This window comes from Penaeus monodon, chromosome 17 (assembly GCF_015228065.2).
Source record: "Penaeus monodon isolate SGIC_2016 chromosome 17, NSTDA_Pmon_1, whole genome shotgun sequence".
In the NCBI taxonomy this organism is placed as follows: domain Eukaryota; kingdom Metazoa; phylum Arthropoda; class Malacostraca; order Decapoda; family Penaeidae; genus Penaeus; species Penaeus monodon.
Window position 1 is genome coordinate 21503303 of NC_051402.1, and position 17500 is coordinate 21520802.

Consider the following 17500-nt stretch of genomic DNA (forward strand, 5'->3'; position numbering starts at 1 on the left):
TTGTCTATCTACTCACCCCACACTCAGACCAGATGCATTTGTGGTTGTGTTGTGTGTGTGTGTGTGTATGTTGTGTTTTCCAGTGTGTTGTGTGAGTGCTGTGGTGTGTTGTGCTGTATATTGTTGTTGTTTATCTCAAACGGTATGCTCATGTTTGACAGCCGTGGACTCTCCACCATCCTTCGCCACTAAACTCGATCTTACGCTTTTCTTTCCACTTATACCGTCGACAGCCCGCAAATATCTTTGATATTGTCGCTCAGTCCTTGTCTTCGTTTGCCTCTCTTCCTCTGTTTCCTATCACCATCCCTGTCAGCAAGTTTTTCTCAATACTTTTACTTCTCATTACATGACCAATAAACTTTAATTTTCCTCTTGTTCAAAATGTCCAACAGTCGGTCTTTACAATTTATTTTTCTCAGCACTTCATCATTCGTCTTCTTCTCTGTCCAGCTAATACGCGTACTCGTCTGTAACACCACATTTCAAAACTATTGATCTTTTTCTTGTCTATCTACTTCAACACCCAACACTCAGAACCATATGATGCAATTGGGAAAACTAATGAGTTCAATAACCTCAGCTTTGTCCGTAAGGTAATGCTTCGGTCTTTCCAGATGTTATTGAGAGCAATTGTGGCGCTTTTGGCAATGGTAATTCTTCTTTTTATCTCCGTTGAATCATCATATGTATTAGTTAAAACAGCTCCAAAAATAGTGAACTCTTTTCACATTTTCCACAATCATTCCATTGATTGTACATGTTCATCATTGTTCATTGCCGTGTTATCTTTGAATCTTCATGATCTTAGTTTTCTTGGCATTAAGAAATAAGCCAGCCTTTTCGCTTGCTTCTCTAACTTTATCTAGTAGTTGTTGTAGTTCAGTGATACTCAGTGTGTTTGTGTGATTGTGCGCGCGTGTGTGTGTGTATGTGCTTGTATATGTGTGTGTGTGTATATACATGTATATATATATATACATACTCACACACACACACACATACATACGGATGCCTATATATATATATATATATATATATATATATATATATATATATATATATATATATATATATATATATATTTTTTTTTTTTTTTTTTTTTTTTTTTTTTTTTTTTTTTTTTTTTTTTTTATGTGCCTTGTCCTACAAGGACATTGGCGATCATGGGTTTCCATGATTTTCTTGGCAATTTAGAGCGGTGGTTTGCCGTTGCCCTCCCCCCGGTGTTTTTATCGAGTCACCATCTCTATTTACCCGGTTCTGGGACCGGCACTGACTTGGGCTGGCTTTGTAATTGTTCTGCATATATTTGTTGGTGTTCCATTACCTCAAACTTCAATCACCCTCGGTCGCTGGTAGTGACTCGGTGTTTAATTTTAATTAGCAAATCTATAGAAACTTTTTCAATAATAATAATAATAATAATAATAATAATAATAATAATAATAATAATAATAATAATAATAATAATAATAATAATAATAATAATAATAATAATAATAATAATAGAATATATATATATATATGTGTGTGTGTGTGTGTGTGTGTGTGTGTGTGTGTGTGTGTGTGTGTGAGTGTGTGTGTGAGTGTGTGTGTGTTGTGTGTGTGTGTATGTTATATAGTTTCCCCTGAAGTTCGTTCCGAATGCCCACGCCAACCCACGAGGGATAAAAATGTGTTACCCCTCTTTCTATATATCTATTTTCTTTGTTTTATTGTTACATTTTTGCATTTTTATGAACTTTATAACCCTTTAAAACGAAATATAAAATCATTTTCTTTCTTATATTTACTTTTATGCACTCTTGGGTAAAGAACTTGCGTAAATTTTTATCCTTTATTTTTTATTCTCAGTTTTATACACATTTCTTTTAAGGGGGTGTAATTTTTTTTTGTAAATTTATAGAGATATGCAAGTAATTTTACACTTAAGGGCCTGTTACGCCACCTAGGGAGGGGGGATTCGTTTGTTCGTTCCCGGGCTAGTTACTAGCCCATTCACTGAATCCTTGCTGGTGGTCGGCTATGTATAGCCCGGGGAACGAGCGAGAAGACAGACAGGTGGGGTAGCCTTGTCTGGGAGAAGTCCTTTAGCGGCCGACGTATACCCGGTGGAGGCTAATGACGTTGGGTTTGTGTTTCTTGTTGTCGGTCGTAAGGGCGAGGTTTTTGATGGCGGTAAGAAGGGAATTTAATTTTTTTAAACATTTTTACATTAAAACAGAGTGCTACGCCGTTTTTCTGTTTCTTCTTCTTCTTTTATCGTTCGTTCTTGTTTTACTTTTTCGTCAAGTTTGGGTTTTCCCTGTTTGTAACTTTTCAGTATTGTTTTAAGTGTATTATTTTAAAGTATTCTATTTTATCAATAAATGTACTTCACCGGGCGGAAGGCAATGGCAAACCACCGCTCTAAATTGCCAAGAAAAATCATGGAAGCCCATGATCGCCAAGCCGCGGTGGCCGAATGGCTAAGCATCGGACTCAAGACTGTCACGACGGCAATCTGAGTTTGAGGGTTCGAGTCACCGACCGGCGCGTTGTTTCATTGGGCAAGGAACTTCACCTCGATTGCTTACCTTGCCACTGGGTGGCCAAGCCAGCCAAAGTTAGTGCTGGTCCCAAGCCCGGATAAGATAGAGAGAATGATTACCTAAAAAAAAAAAAAAAAAAGTAACACCGGCACTCTCCGTGGAAAGGAACTGGGGACCCTACCACGTGCTCACTCCAAGAGCATCACAACATGAAAACTACAATTAAGTATCATGCTGTGACCAATGCGGCTCAGACATCAACCTACCGTTAAAAGAAGATGGGAAGCAACTAAGTACATTTTATCAACCCCTAAGGCTGACACGCACTCCCCTCGGAGCTAATCACGCTTACCAGACGGAAGCCCTTTCCTTTTGATTTCGTTACACACTTTTAGATGTCTTCATCTTTCGATTCATGCATTGTTCCTGGACGTACGAACCAGGTGGTGGCAGCGACTAATGACCTAACTAACAAGGTTTATATATATATATATATATATATATATATATAAATAAATATATAATGTATATATATATATATATTATATATATATATATATATTATATATATATATATATATATATATATATATATATATATATAATGTTTAAGAGTGATTAAGCCAATCACTACACCGGTCCCAGGCCCGGGTAAATAGAAGGGGTACGCGTCAGAAAGGGCATCCGGCCATAAATTATATATATATATATATATATATATATATATATATATGTATGCATATATATATGTATGCATATATATATGTATGCATATATATATGTATGCATATATATATGCAAAAAAAAAAAAAAAAAAAAAAAAATATATATATATATATATAAATATATATATATATATATATATATATATATATATATATATATATATATATATATATACATACATATATATATATGCATATATATACATATATGGGACGCGGTGGCCGAATGGTTAGAGCGTCGGACTCATGACTGTCACGACGGCAATCTGAGTTCGAGGGTTCGAGTCACCGGCCGGCGCGCTGTTTCCCTTGGGCAAGGAACTTCACCTCGATTGCCTACCTAGCCACTGGGTGGCCAAGCCAGCTCAAGTCAATGCCGGGTAAATAGAGATGGTGACTCGATAAAAACACCGGGCGGAAGGCAATGGCAAACCACCGCTCTAAATTGCTAAGATCATGGAAAGCCCATGATCCTCAAGGCCGCGGTGGCCGAATGGTTAGAGCGTCGGACTCAGGACTGTCACGACGGCAATCTGAATACGAGGGTTTGAGTCACCAACCGCCGCGTTGTTCCCTTGGGCAAGGAACTTCACCTTGATTGCCTGCCTAGCCACTGGGTGGCGAAGCCAGCCCAAGTCAAGTGCTGGTCTCAAGGCCGGATAAATAGAGAGAATGATTACCTAAAAAGGTACCACCGGCACTCTCCGTGGAAAGGAACTGGGGACCCTACCACGTACTCACTCCAAGAGCATCACAACATGAAAACTACAATTAAGTATCATGCTGTGACCACGGCGGCTCAGACATGAACCTACCGTTTAAAAGAAGAAGAATATACATATATGCATATATATATATAATATATATATATATATATATATATATATATATATAGATATATATAGATAGATATATATATATGCAATATATATATTTATATATATATATATATATATATATATATATATATAATATATATATCTATATATATATATAATATATATATATATATATATTATATATTTATAATATTATATATATATTATATATAATATATATAATATATATATATATATATTATATATACTATCAATATATTTATTATATTATATATATTATATATATATTATCATATATATAATATATATATATATATATATATATATTATATATATTATTATATACTATTATATATGCATATATATATATAATATATATATATATATATATATATATAATATATATATATATATATATATATTTTAATATATATTTATTTTTTATAAAATTTTAATATTTTTTTTTATATATATTATTTATATATTATATTATATTTTTTATATTATTATTATATTTTTAATATTATATATTAAAAAATTTTTATATATTAATAAAATTATATATATATATTATATTTATATGCATATAATATGCATATTATTGCATAGATTATATATATATATAATTATATATATTATGCTTTATATATAGGGAAAGAAAAACCCCAATAAAAAAACTAGATTTTTTGAAAATGAGACACGTTTCAAAATCCACCTGTTTCCCATCTTCAGGTCGAAGAGGAAAGGGAAGGGGGGTATAAAAGAAGAGGGGAAAGGGGCCGGGGGAACACGGGGCGGGTGAGGACAGACGCGGAAGAAGGGAAGTACATCGGGTCGGGGGTCGGGCGGACTATGCCCGGGGGGGGCCCGGCATACAGTAGAAGGGGGGGATAGGGAAGAAAGGAGCTGTCGCAGAGAAAAGCCCTGTTAAAGTTAAAAATTGGCAGCAGTTTTAAAAAGGAAGATTCCACAGTCTGGGGGAGGGGGACACGGGGGAAAGGGAAAACAAAATGGGCCTGCGCCCATCCATCTGAGGGCCCAGTGTCCCACTGTGGCAAAAAAGGGGGTTATTGTTGTGTCCCCCTGGATAACGTACTTATTTTGGGCGACGCTTGGAAACTGGGGCCTGTTTCGGGGCCAAAATACTGCTTTTCCGGAGGGACAAAGGAAAAAGCATAGGGGCCCCCTCGCGGGGGAAGGGAGGGCTAGTATGGACCAGTTGCGGGCGGAGAGTTTTTTCACCTGGGGAAAGATCAGCCTGCAGTTTAGGGGTGAAGAGGGCGACGGGGTGAGTAATTTTTCCCCGTGTAGGGCAGGCTGAGGACGGGCAATGGGAGTCAATTTTTGGGGGAGAGTCGTGTAGAAGGGACGCCGCGCCCGGATAACGCGGCTCAAACATGGCCAGGGGAGCCCAGTTTTTGGGGAAAGACGACGAAAGGAAAAGATCTCTCCATCCAGGGACTGGGGGTCACTGCGAAGGGAAAAGCGGGTGGGAACACCCCCTCTTCCATGGAGGGGTGGTATGAGAGAAGTTATGTACATACCCTAGCAGGGTTTCCTGATGGAAAGGGGAAGTGGTCAGCAAGCGATGGACTAAGGTGCCAAAAAGGGACCTGTTGTCAACCTCCCCTTCCCCTTGAAAAGGATGGAAGGGAGAGAGGGTTCACTGCATCAGGAACCCGGAAAAGCAGGGTCGAGGCCAGAGACAAAAAACGTCGTCGACATACCTCAGGGCCCGATCGACGGCCGAAAGGAAGGAAGGGAGAAACTCGCTCAAAATTCCCTAACAGGGTTTTCCAGGATGGGGAGAGGGGAGAGCCCTGGCAACACCGAAAGTCTGGAGTAAAAACGACCTTCGAAAGAAAAGGAATTAAATCCAACACAGCGAAACACTGGGGGAAGGCGTCGGTGGCAAAGGAGACGAGGATCTCTGCGGGGAGTCTCCCCGGAGGAAAGCCAGGACATCATCAAGCGGGGGCCTTGGTGAACAGGGTCAAATCCAAGCTCATCATGGTCCCGTGAAGCCCCCCCAACGCGGGGGATGAAAACCCGAATGGGGCAGGGGAGCAGGAGAAAGGTGCCAAGAAGGGGATGAGACACTTTGCCAGCCGGCAGCAAGAGGGTGCGTCACAGATCCCCGGGAGAGATGATGGGGCGCAGAGGCACGGCCGCTTATGGGTTTTAGGAAGCCCCTAGAAATGAGGGAGTCGAGGGTTGATGACTCTGAACCTCTGGTATAGATTCCCTCCGGAAAACAGGCTCTTCTCTTTCAGGCGACGGTGGAAGGGAGCAGCAATGCTTCCGGGGGTACTAGTCAAGGAGCATAAATGGGGGCGTCATCCAACAGGTCCTGGGGCCCCCTTATAAATATATATATATATATATATATATATTACATTAATATGATTTAAATATATATATATATATAATATATATATCTTATATATCATATATATATTATGATATATTTATATATATATATATATATATATATATATATATATATATATATGTATATATATATATATGCATATAATATATATAATATAATATATATATAGATATATATATATTATATTATATATATGATTATATAATATATTTTTATAATATATTATATTATATTTTTCATATATTATATAGATATATATATATATGTCTATATATATATATCATATTATATATATATATTATATATATATATATATATATATATATATATAGTATATAATATATATATATGCATATATATATATGGAAGAAAAACCCACAATACAAAAACTAGATTTATGTAAAATGAGACTACAGTTTCGAAATCCACCTGGAATCCATCTTTAAATCTGAAGAGGGAAGGAAGAGGAGGGGTATAAAAGAGAGAGAGGAGAGGCAACGCGGGAACACGGGGCGGGTGAGGACAGACGAACGGAAGCAGAGGAGGTTCACATCAGGTCGGAGGATCGGGCGGACTATGCGCCGGGTGGCCGGCATACAGTAGAAGGCGGAGGATATGGGAAGCAAGGAGGCTGTCAGCAGGAGAAAAGCCGCTTTTCAAGTTGAAATTATGCAGCAGCTTTATAAAGGAAAATTCCACCAGTCTGCGGGAGTGGACATCGGCGGAAGGAAACACAATCCGCGCTGCTGACCAGTCCATCTGATGGCCAGTGTCCCACTGATGGCAAAAGAGGGCGTTATTGTTGTGTCCCCTGGATATAGCGTACTTATGTTGAGACAGACGCTTGGTAAGACTGGCGCCTGTTTCGCCAAAGTACTGCTTGTCACAGGAGGCACAAGGAACAGCATAGGTGCCCACCTTCGCGGAGGAAGGAGGGCTAGTATGGACCAGGTTGCGACGGAGAGTGTTCACCTGGCGAAAGATCAGCCTGCAGTTGAGAGGGTGAAGAGGGCGACGGAGAGAGTAAATTTCCTCAGTGTAGGGCAGGCTGAGGACGGGCAAATGAGGAGTCAATTTAGGAGGAGAGTCGTGATAGAAGGTACGCCGCGCCCTGGATAACGCGGCATCGAGAACATGGCCAGGGTAGCCCAGTTTGGAGAAAGAGCGACGAAGGAAGACGATCTCTCCATCCAGGTACTGGGGGTCACAGATGCGAAGGAACAGCGAGGTGGCAACACCTCTCTTCACATGGAGAGGGTGGTATGAGAAGAAGTGTATGTACATACCACTATGCATGGGTTTCCTGTATATGGAGAAGGAGAAGTGGTCAGCAGAGCGATGGACTAAGGTGTCCAAGAAAGGGAGCCTGTTGTCAACCTCCCATTCCACCTTGAAACGGATGGAAGGAGAGAGAGAGTTCAGCTGCATCAGGAAACCCGGAAACAGAGCAGGGTCATGAGGCCAGAGAGCAAAGACGTCGTCGACATACCTCAGCCAGATCGACGGCCGAATGGAGATGGAAGGGAGAAGCTCAGACTCGAAGAATTCCATGAACAGGTTTGCCAGGACTGGAGAGAGGGGAGAGCCCATGGCAACACCGAACGTCTGGGAGTAAAAACGACCTTCGAAAGAAAAGGAATTAGAATCCACACACAGACGAATCAGCTGGAGGAAGGCGTCGGTGGGCAAAGGGAGACGAGGATCCTCTGCGGGGAGTCTCCTCTGGAGGAAAGCCAGGACATCATCAAGCGGGACCTTGGTGAACAGGGAGTCAACGTCCAAGCTCATCATGGTCACCGGTGAAGCTCCGCGAACGCGGGAGATGAAGTCCTGAGAGTGGCGCAGGTGAGCAGGAGAGAAGGTGCCAAGAAGGGGAGTGAGACACTTTGCCAGCCAGGCAGCAAGAGGGTGCGTCACAGATCCCCGGGAGGAGATGATGGGGCGCAGAGGCACGGCCGGCTTATGGGTTTTAGGAAGCCCATAGAAATGAGGGAGTCGAGGGTTGATGACTCTGAACCTCTGGTATAGATTCGCCTCCGGAAAACAGGCTGCTATCTCTTTCAGGCGACGGTGGAAGGTAGCAGCAATGCGTTCACGGGGGTCACTAGTCAAGGGAGCATAAGTGGAGGCGTCATCCAACAGGTCCTGGGCCTTCTGCAGGTAAGAGGCATGGTCGAGGACCACCACCGAGTTGCCCTTGTCAGAGGGCAGAATATATATATATATATATATATATATATATATATATATATATATATATATATATATATTTTATATATATTATATATATATATATATACGCTGCCATCACCTGGTTAGTACGTCCAGGAACAATGCATGAATTGAAAGATGGAGACAACTAGAAGAGTGTAACGAGATCAAAAGGAAAGTGTGTATGTGTTAGAAAAGGAAAAATGACCTAATTCACAAGGGTTGCACTCAGTTGCTTGCCATAGGTAGCCAAATTATGGTATCATTTGTCTCTTTCAAAGGGTTTTCATTAAAAATAGAGGAATTTCATTCACGAAGCTTTAAAATACATTTATTGATAAAATAGAATACTTTAGAATAATACACTTAAAACAATACTGAAAAGTTACAAACAGGGAAAACCCAAACTTGACGAAAAAGTAAAACAAGAACGAACGATAAAAGAAGAAGAAGAAACAGAAAAACGGCGTAGCACTCTGTTTTAATGTAAAAATGTTTAAAAAAATTAAATTCCCTTCTTACCGCCATCAAAAACCTCGCCCTTACGACCGACAACAAGAAACACAAACCCAACGTCATTAGCCTCCACCGGGTATAAGTCGGCCACTAAAGGACGTCTCCCAGACAAGGCTACCCCACCTGTCTGTCTTCTCGCTCGTTCCCCGGGCTATACATAGCCGACCACCAGCAAGGATTCAGTGAATGGGCTAGTAACTAGCCCGGGAACGAACAAACGAATCCCCCCTCCCTAGGTGGCGTAACAGGCCCTTAAGTGTAAAATTACTTGCATATCTCTATAAATTTACAAAAAAAAACTTACACCCCCTTAAAAGAAATGTGTATAAAACTGAGAATAAAAAATAAATGATGAAAATTTACGCAAGTTCTTTACCCAAGAGTGCATAAAAGTAAATATAAGAAAGAAAATGGTTTTATATTTCGTTTTAAAGGGTTATAAAGTTCATAAAAATGCAAAAATGTAACAATAAAACAAAGAAAATAGATATATAGAAAGAGGGGTAACACATTTTTATCCCTCGTGGGTTGGCGTGGGCATTCGGAACGAACTTCAGGGGAAACTATATAACATACACACACACACTCACACACACACACACACACACACACACACACACACACACACACACACACACACACACACACACACACACACACACACACACACACACATACACACACATATATATATTTTATTTTATAATAATAATAATAATAATAATAATAATAATGATAATAATAATAATTATTATTATTATTATTTTTATTATTATTATTATTATTATTATTATTATTATTATTATTATTATTATTATTATTGAAAAAGTTTCTATAGATTTGCCAATTAAAATTAAACACCGGGTCACTACCAGCGACCGAGGGTGATTGAAGTTTGAGGTAATGGAACACCAATAAATATATGCAGAACAATTACAAATTAAAACATCTAGTCAAGTCAGTTCACGAACATAAAAATATTTTAGATCGATAAGGCTCCATTGAGAACATGCGCTGTGCTGTTTAAAACTATATTGGATTTTCCGGTATTTGTTCAAGAAACTTATCAATACCTTTCTTTATAAGGCCAAGTGCCCTATCCTTTTCTTCTTCTTCTTTTTCTTCTTCTTCTTCTTCTTCTTCTTCTTATTATTATTATTATTATAATTGATATCATTAGAATAATACTAGTAATATTTATGATAATGATAATAATGATAACGATTTAAGATGATAGAAATAATAATAATAGTAATGATAATAATAGTAGTAATAATATTAGTAATAATGAGTAATGGTAATAATAACAGTAATAATTGCAATAGTAATAATAATAATAACAACAAAATGATAATGAAAATAATAATACCTATAATAATAATTATATGGTAACAATTACTATAATTATGACAATAATAATGATAATAATATAATAATAAAAAGGATAATATAAAAATAGTAAAAATAATGATGGTAATAGTAATAACAATAAGATAATAACAATAATGATAATAATATTGATAATATTGATACTACTACTACTACTAATAGTAATAATAATATTAATAATGATAATAATAACGATGACGATGATGAAGATGAAGATGAAGATGAAGATGAAGATGAAGATGAGGATGAGGATGAGGATGAAGATGAAGATGAAGATGAAGATGAAGATGAAGATGAAGATGAAGATGAGGATGAGGATGAGGATGAAGATGAAGATGAAGATGAAGATGAAGATGAAGATGAAGATGATAATAATCATCAAAATGATGATATTGGCAATAGTAAAAGGCAGCGGTGTCCGAGTGGTTAGAGCATCGGACTCCGAGACTGTCTGCTGCCTGCTAGCTCTAAAGCCAAATTAAGACGCTGGGTAGATGCTATCGGCAAGCAGATTAAGTTTATTAAGGAGGATTCGAGCACAGACTTTGCCGACTACGCTCCGAAGTGAGATCCCCTTATAGTTGTTACAATCTCAGCGGTCGATAATAACGATAATGATAATAGTAATGACAATGATAATACTTATGATAATGATAATGATAAAAAATAACAACAATGATGAACAACAGCAATAACAACTACAATAATAAAGATGATAATAAGAATACTGATAACAATACTAATAACAACAATAATAATGACAATGATGTTAATAATAATATTTATGATGATAACCAATATCAATAATTACAATTATAGTAATTATGATGATAACACCAATGATAATGAAAAAGGTAATATTGATAATAATAACAGTAATGATAATAAAAATAATTAAAGTAATAATAATAATAATAATAATAATAGTAATAATAACAATGATAATAATAATAATAATAATAATGATAATAACAATAATAATTGTAATACTTCTGCTACTATACTAATTGTTATTATTATATAATGGTAAAAATAGTAATTATGAAAACAATAACATTAATAAGGATAATAATAAAGTTTATAATAAGAATAATGATAACTGCAATAGTCGTAATAATAATTATTACTATAATTGTAATAATTATTATCATTATGATCATAATGATTATCATAATAATCCTAATGATAATACCAACAACAATACTAACACTAATAATATTAATACTAATGATTATGATAATGATAATAAAATAATAACAATGATAATAATAATGATAAAATAATAGTAACAGTAATAATAATAATAATAATAATAATAATAATAATAATAATAATAATAATAATAATGATAATAATGATAGTAATGATAATAATAGTAATAATGATAATGATAATGATAATGATAATGATAATAATGATAATAATAATAATGATAATAATCATAATGATAATAATAATATACTAACAACAACAACAACAACAACAACAACAACAACAACAATAATAATAATCAAAATGATAATAATCATAATGATAATAATAATATTATAATGATAATAATAAAATAATGATAAGAATAATAAATATGATAATAACAGCAACAATCATAATAAAGATAATAACACCACCAACAACAACAACAACAACATTCCTTTCATTATGTATGTAAGTAATGTATGTTCCTCCCTCGGTTTCGAGGCTGAGCTTGACTTCGATGATCAGTTGCTGCGGGTCCGGAGATGACTGATGAGGCCGATCCGGGCCTGTAGGGCTCGCCCGCACACGGGACAGGTGTGGGTGGGAGCTGCGTTGGAAGTGTAGGCAGCTCCAGCTTTGCGCGCTTCATTGGATGTGCTGAATGGATGAAGGGAGGGAGAGTTGCGCAGATCGTCAGCCTCACTCTCTCGTCCCTCCCTATCTTGGTCCAGTGGCAAGACATAGTCGAGACGGCTGGAGATAGGTCAGGATGCAGTGGATGGCCAGCAGTGTCCTACGTGTATCACTGTGCCCTGGTTGCGCTCCACAACGCTTTGTTGGGTCCGCCGTCTTGTCCGCTGAACCAGCTGGTTTCTACCGCACAGTCAGCTGGGTCCAGCCTTTGCATGCGTAGGTAGACAAGCCCTACAGTTACCTCCTGTCTTGTGGCACGCACACACGACAGTGTAGACTCGTGGGACCAGCACTTGGACTCGGGCTGGCATACCCACTAAATAGGCAATCGAGGTGAAGTTCCTTGCCCAAGGAACTTCATTGTGATCATTATTACTTACATCTAACCTAGATGTAGGTAATAATGATATGAACACACAGGAAAGCAATTAGCTCGACAGAGAGATGAAGCTAAAAAAAAACCAAGTCCAAAAATGGAGGAATGAAAAAAACTAGAAAACTGAATACAATAATAGATGTGCGTCTATAAAATTATTTAAGTTCACCTCCAAAATATTTTCGTTTTTTATGAAACAATATTTTTTCTCCGTTTTCTGTATTATTTTTATGGGTAACGGATATAATGTTTTCTTAACGCTCTCTTTTTTTCCCCCTTTTCCAGTCTGTCTGTCTGTATTATTTTTATTGTGCTTATGTGTGACCATCTCCCTCACTATATTTTGCTCTCGCTCTTAATCTTAATATCAGCTACAATAATAAAGTTAATGCTACGCCAGTGGGTCTTGTCTCTGTGCGAAACATGTGTTAACATGAAAAGGATGACCTGGGCATGTGTTAACATGAAGGGACCTGGGCAAACATGACGCAGCTGGCTGTGAGCGGAGGAGCGGAGGAACAAGCCGAGAGACGGAGTTGGGTGCTGCTCCTGTGAAGACCTCGTGTGTGCCCTTGTGACCTGATATAAACTTTGTGTTGCCCTGTTATAAGCTGTATCGTGCAGTGTGACATGCTGGTTTCCCCCTGTATTGTGCCTATAGAAAAGTGTACGGGTAAATAACTTGTGTAAATAAAGGAAAGACTGTCATTTTGTGTTTATTTCGTGCCCTGCCTCTCCAGGTGGCGTTTCCCCTCGTGGTGTTCTGGGACACTGTGGTGCTCGGTGCCTCTTGGAGCTGTTCAGTGTTCACGACCCTGTGGATAGCACGCCGTCTGCCTAGCCTGCCTTGTGTTGGTGGCAGAGAGACGAGGCGGTCGGCGTAACAATAATAATAAAAATAACGATAACAATAACAGCAACAATAACAATATCTACAACAACAACAACAATAATGATAACAATAATGATGACAATAATGTTAATAATGATAATAATAATAATAACATGGATATCAGTAATAACAATAAAAGTAAGAGAAATCCTGATAATAATAACAGTAATGATAATGATAATAATAATAATAACGGTAATGATAATGAAAAAGGTAATAATGATAATAATGAAAATACAATAGTAATAGTAATAATAATAATAATAATAATAATAATAATAATAATAATAATAATAATAGTAATAGTAACAATAATAATAATAATAATAATAATAATAATAATAATAATAATAATAATGAAAATACTACTACTACTATTACTACTACTATTAATGATGATAATAATAATGATGACAATAATGATGATGATGATGATGGTGATGGTGATGGTGATGGTGATGGTGATGGTGATGGTGATGATGATGATGAGAATAATAATAATAATAATAATAATAATAATAATAATAATAATAATAATAATAATAATAATAATATTAATAATAATAATAATGATAATAATAATAATAACAATAAAGATAATAACAACAACATTAACAATAAAAGTAACAACAAAAACAACAACAATAAAAGTAATAATAACAATAATGCTACTACTACTGCTGCTTCTACTACTTCTAGTTCTACTACTGCTACTACTATTACTACTACTAATAATGATAATAAAACTAATAATAACATCAGTAAAAATGATGTAACTGATAAAAGTGAAAATCACACTGGTGACATTAATTGAAATAAAAAGTATTAAGTTATGATAAGAACTGAAATAATAAAATTGATTTGATTATAAATAAAAGTAATAATGACATAAATAAACAGAGCAGCAATTAACTCGAGAGAGATAAACTGGAACATTGAATACAAGAATAGATGTACGTCTATAAAATTGTTTTAGTTGACCTCCACAACTTTTTCGTTTTCTAGGGAGTAATATTTTTCTCCTTTATATTTATGGGTAACTGAAAGAAGATTTTCTCAACGCTTTCTTTCCCTTATCCAGTCCGTCTGTCTGTTTTATTTTTATCGTGCTTATGTGTGACCATCTCCCTCACTATATTTCATTTAATTTTTAGGGCATGACCGTGCAATATTGTTGAATAATCTGGTCATAATCATAATACTGGTCACAGCGATATTTATAATGAAAATAACATATTACATATGGTTATATGATAGTATTATAAAAATATATATATAAATATAATGACAATTATGATGATTACGACCAACGGATAGTGATGGTGTTCATACTCAAACGACTATTGATAAAGGTGAAAATAAGAGTAACAGGATGAGTAATGAATACAACATGATACTTTTAACAATAGTATTTTAATAACACTATCATTATTCGCCCCCTGCCTTGTCTTTTGGCGAGTCCATATTACAATAAGGCCTTGGTGTAATGAGCTCACTTAAAAGTGGTCAGCGCGAAGATAAATAATGGCATGTTCATTATTACCGGAGTTTTATTACCCTTTTATATTTTATTACCTGGTCTATTAACAGGTGGACAGTAGACGTGGCACTCTGTGTTTGTTTGTATTTTAAAACTGCGTAGCCTACGGCTTGAATGGAATATAGTAAATTTCATTAATAGCGTTAATGAAATGGGATTTTGCTTTTTATACGAATGGTATTACAATACATATACATATATGTAAAAGTGATATAACCAAATAGATCAACATTGGTTACAAATAAGCTAATATTGTAGTGGCACGCCCTTATATCACACCGCATTTTCCTCCCTTGTTTGCCACCGACGTTTATGCACGTACGGGTCTTCGTATGATCTGACAGGACGTTGTTTTATGCTGCTGAGGACCCTGTATTGATCTTCACCCTATGACTTTACTATTGACCGACACACATGTTCGTGTTACAACGCCCCTGCAATAAATTGTGCGTGGATCAGCGACGAGCCAGCTACCAGCCCCCAGCTTGTTTACCTATCCACCTGTCGTCGCGGTGTTTCGTGTCAGCTGAGGTTGGCGTGCGGGGTCGCAGGACGGCAGACGACAGGCAGCAACGACCGGAGCTCCTCCACCTTGCTCCACGCAGCTTTCGTCATCTGGCGTATATATATTTTTTTTCTCTCGCGGCGCTGTCTCCACCAACCGCACCACATCGCCACCATTGCCACAGGTTATGTATAGTGCAGTTTTGCGACCCTACTGTTTTAGAACAGTAGAACAGTTTTAGAACGTTTATCTGTGTGCCCCAGTGACTGTGCCGTATATTGCTGCTGTCATGTTTGTTTGTTCTTTGTTGTTCTTACTTTTAATGTGATATTTCTTGTTCGTGTTTTATACTCTATAATATTATAATCGTGATTTACTACCCACGAGTATTTGTTCTCTCATTTCAATTGGTAGAATTACAGAGACATAAATATGAAATAAAATATATGATTCAAGAGGATAAATAATGGAGTAAAATGTAAGAGGCAATGAGCAACGGAAATATATTAAACGCACATGGTATTAAAACCGTATTTTAGATGTTACATGAATTGCCATTTAAAAGCTAAAACGATATAGTAATCGGAACCCAAGATATTGTATGTCTAAGCAAGCAAGGTAATTCTGACGAACACTGAATTGGGGCTGATCCGCGATGCTTTGTCACTCATGCCACAAACGCTACCATGTTTTACCTATAACACAGCTGTAGCCATTCGCTACAATATGTATTGGTAGGTTGTGGGCTTGCAGGTAGCCAGCGGGGAGGGGGAGGGGGAGGGGAAGAGGGGTTCCGAAACTGACAAAGGTTTGGCCGGTCAGGATAGGTGCATGTTTCCAATAAACATCATGATATATTTTGAAATCAGCAACGAAGAAAAATAAATTATATCATAGATGCATTTACGCCATCACACGAGATATAGTGGACACACACACACACACACACACACACACACACACACACACACACACACACACACACACACACACACACACACACACACACACACACACACACACCTAGTAACGAGCAAAATAATATTCAGCTAGTGTTTGATATATATACATATATATTTTTAAAATAATTTTTAGGGGGGGAACTCTCTTGCTCGTATATCCACACGTCTGGGTACTTGAAGGACATGCCCAATATTCTTAGTTTATTTGTGAGCCAAATATTTGGTGTTTGATGAAGAACAAACTTTCCGTACATGAATGTTCATACTCATGTTTCAATGTTTTGCTAAACATTTCCAGTCAAAAATAAAAACCTAACAATCTGAATGATTTTGTAACTTATTCACACACACACACACACACATACACACACACACACACACACACACACACACACACACACACACACACACACACACACAAACACAAACACAAGCACACACACACACACACACAAACACAAACAACACACACACACACACATACACACACGCACACACACACACAAAACACACACACACACACACACACAAACACACCAACACACATACACACACGCACACAAACACACCACACACACACAAAACACGTGGGTATTCACTGTCACTCTATCTCGTTTCTCTCTCTTCCTTCTTCCCTCTTTGTCATTCTTCTTTCTTCTTCTTCTTCTTTGTCATTCTAAACACGACAGTCACTGCAATAATACTGTTTAAGTTTTAGACATTGGTGCA

At 36.9% G+C, this 17500-nt stretch overlaps 1 protein-coding gene across 1 annotated transcript in view; it reads left to right on the plus strand.

The window, feature by feature from the left end:
- LOC119583311 (brain-specific serine protease 4-like) overlaps positions 1 to 17500 on the plus strand; it is a 28210-nt gene that overhangs the window by 1973 nt on the left and 8737 nt on the right. The window lies entirely within an intron of this gene.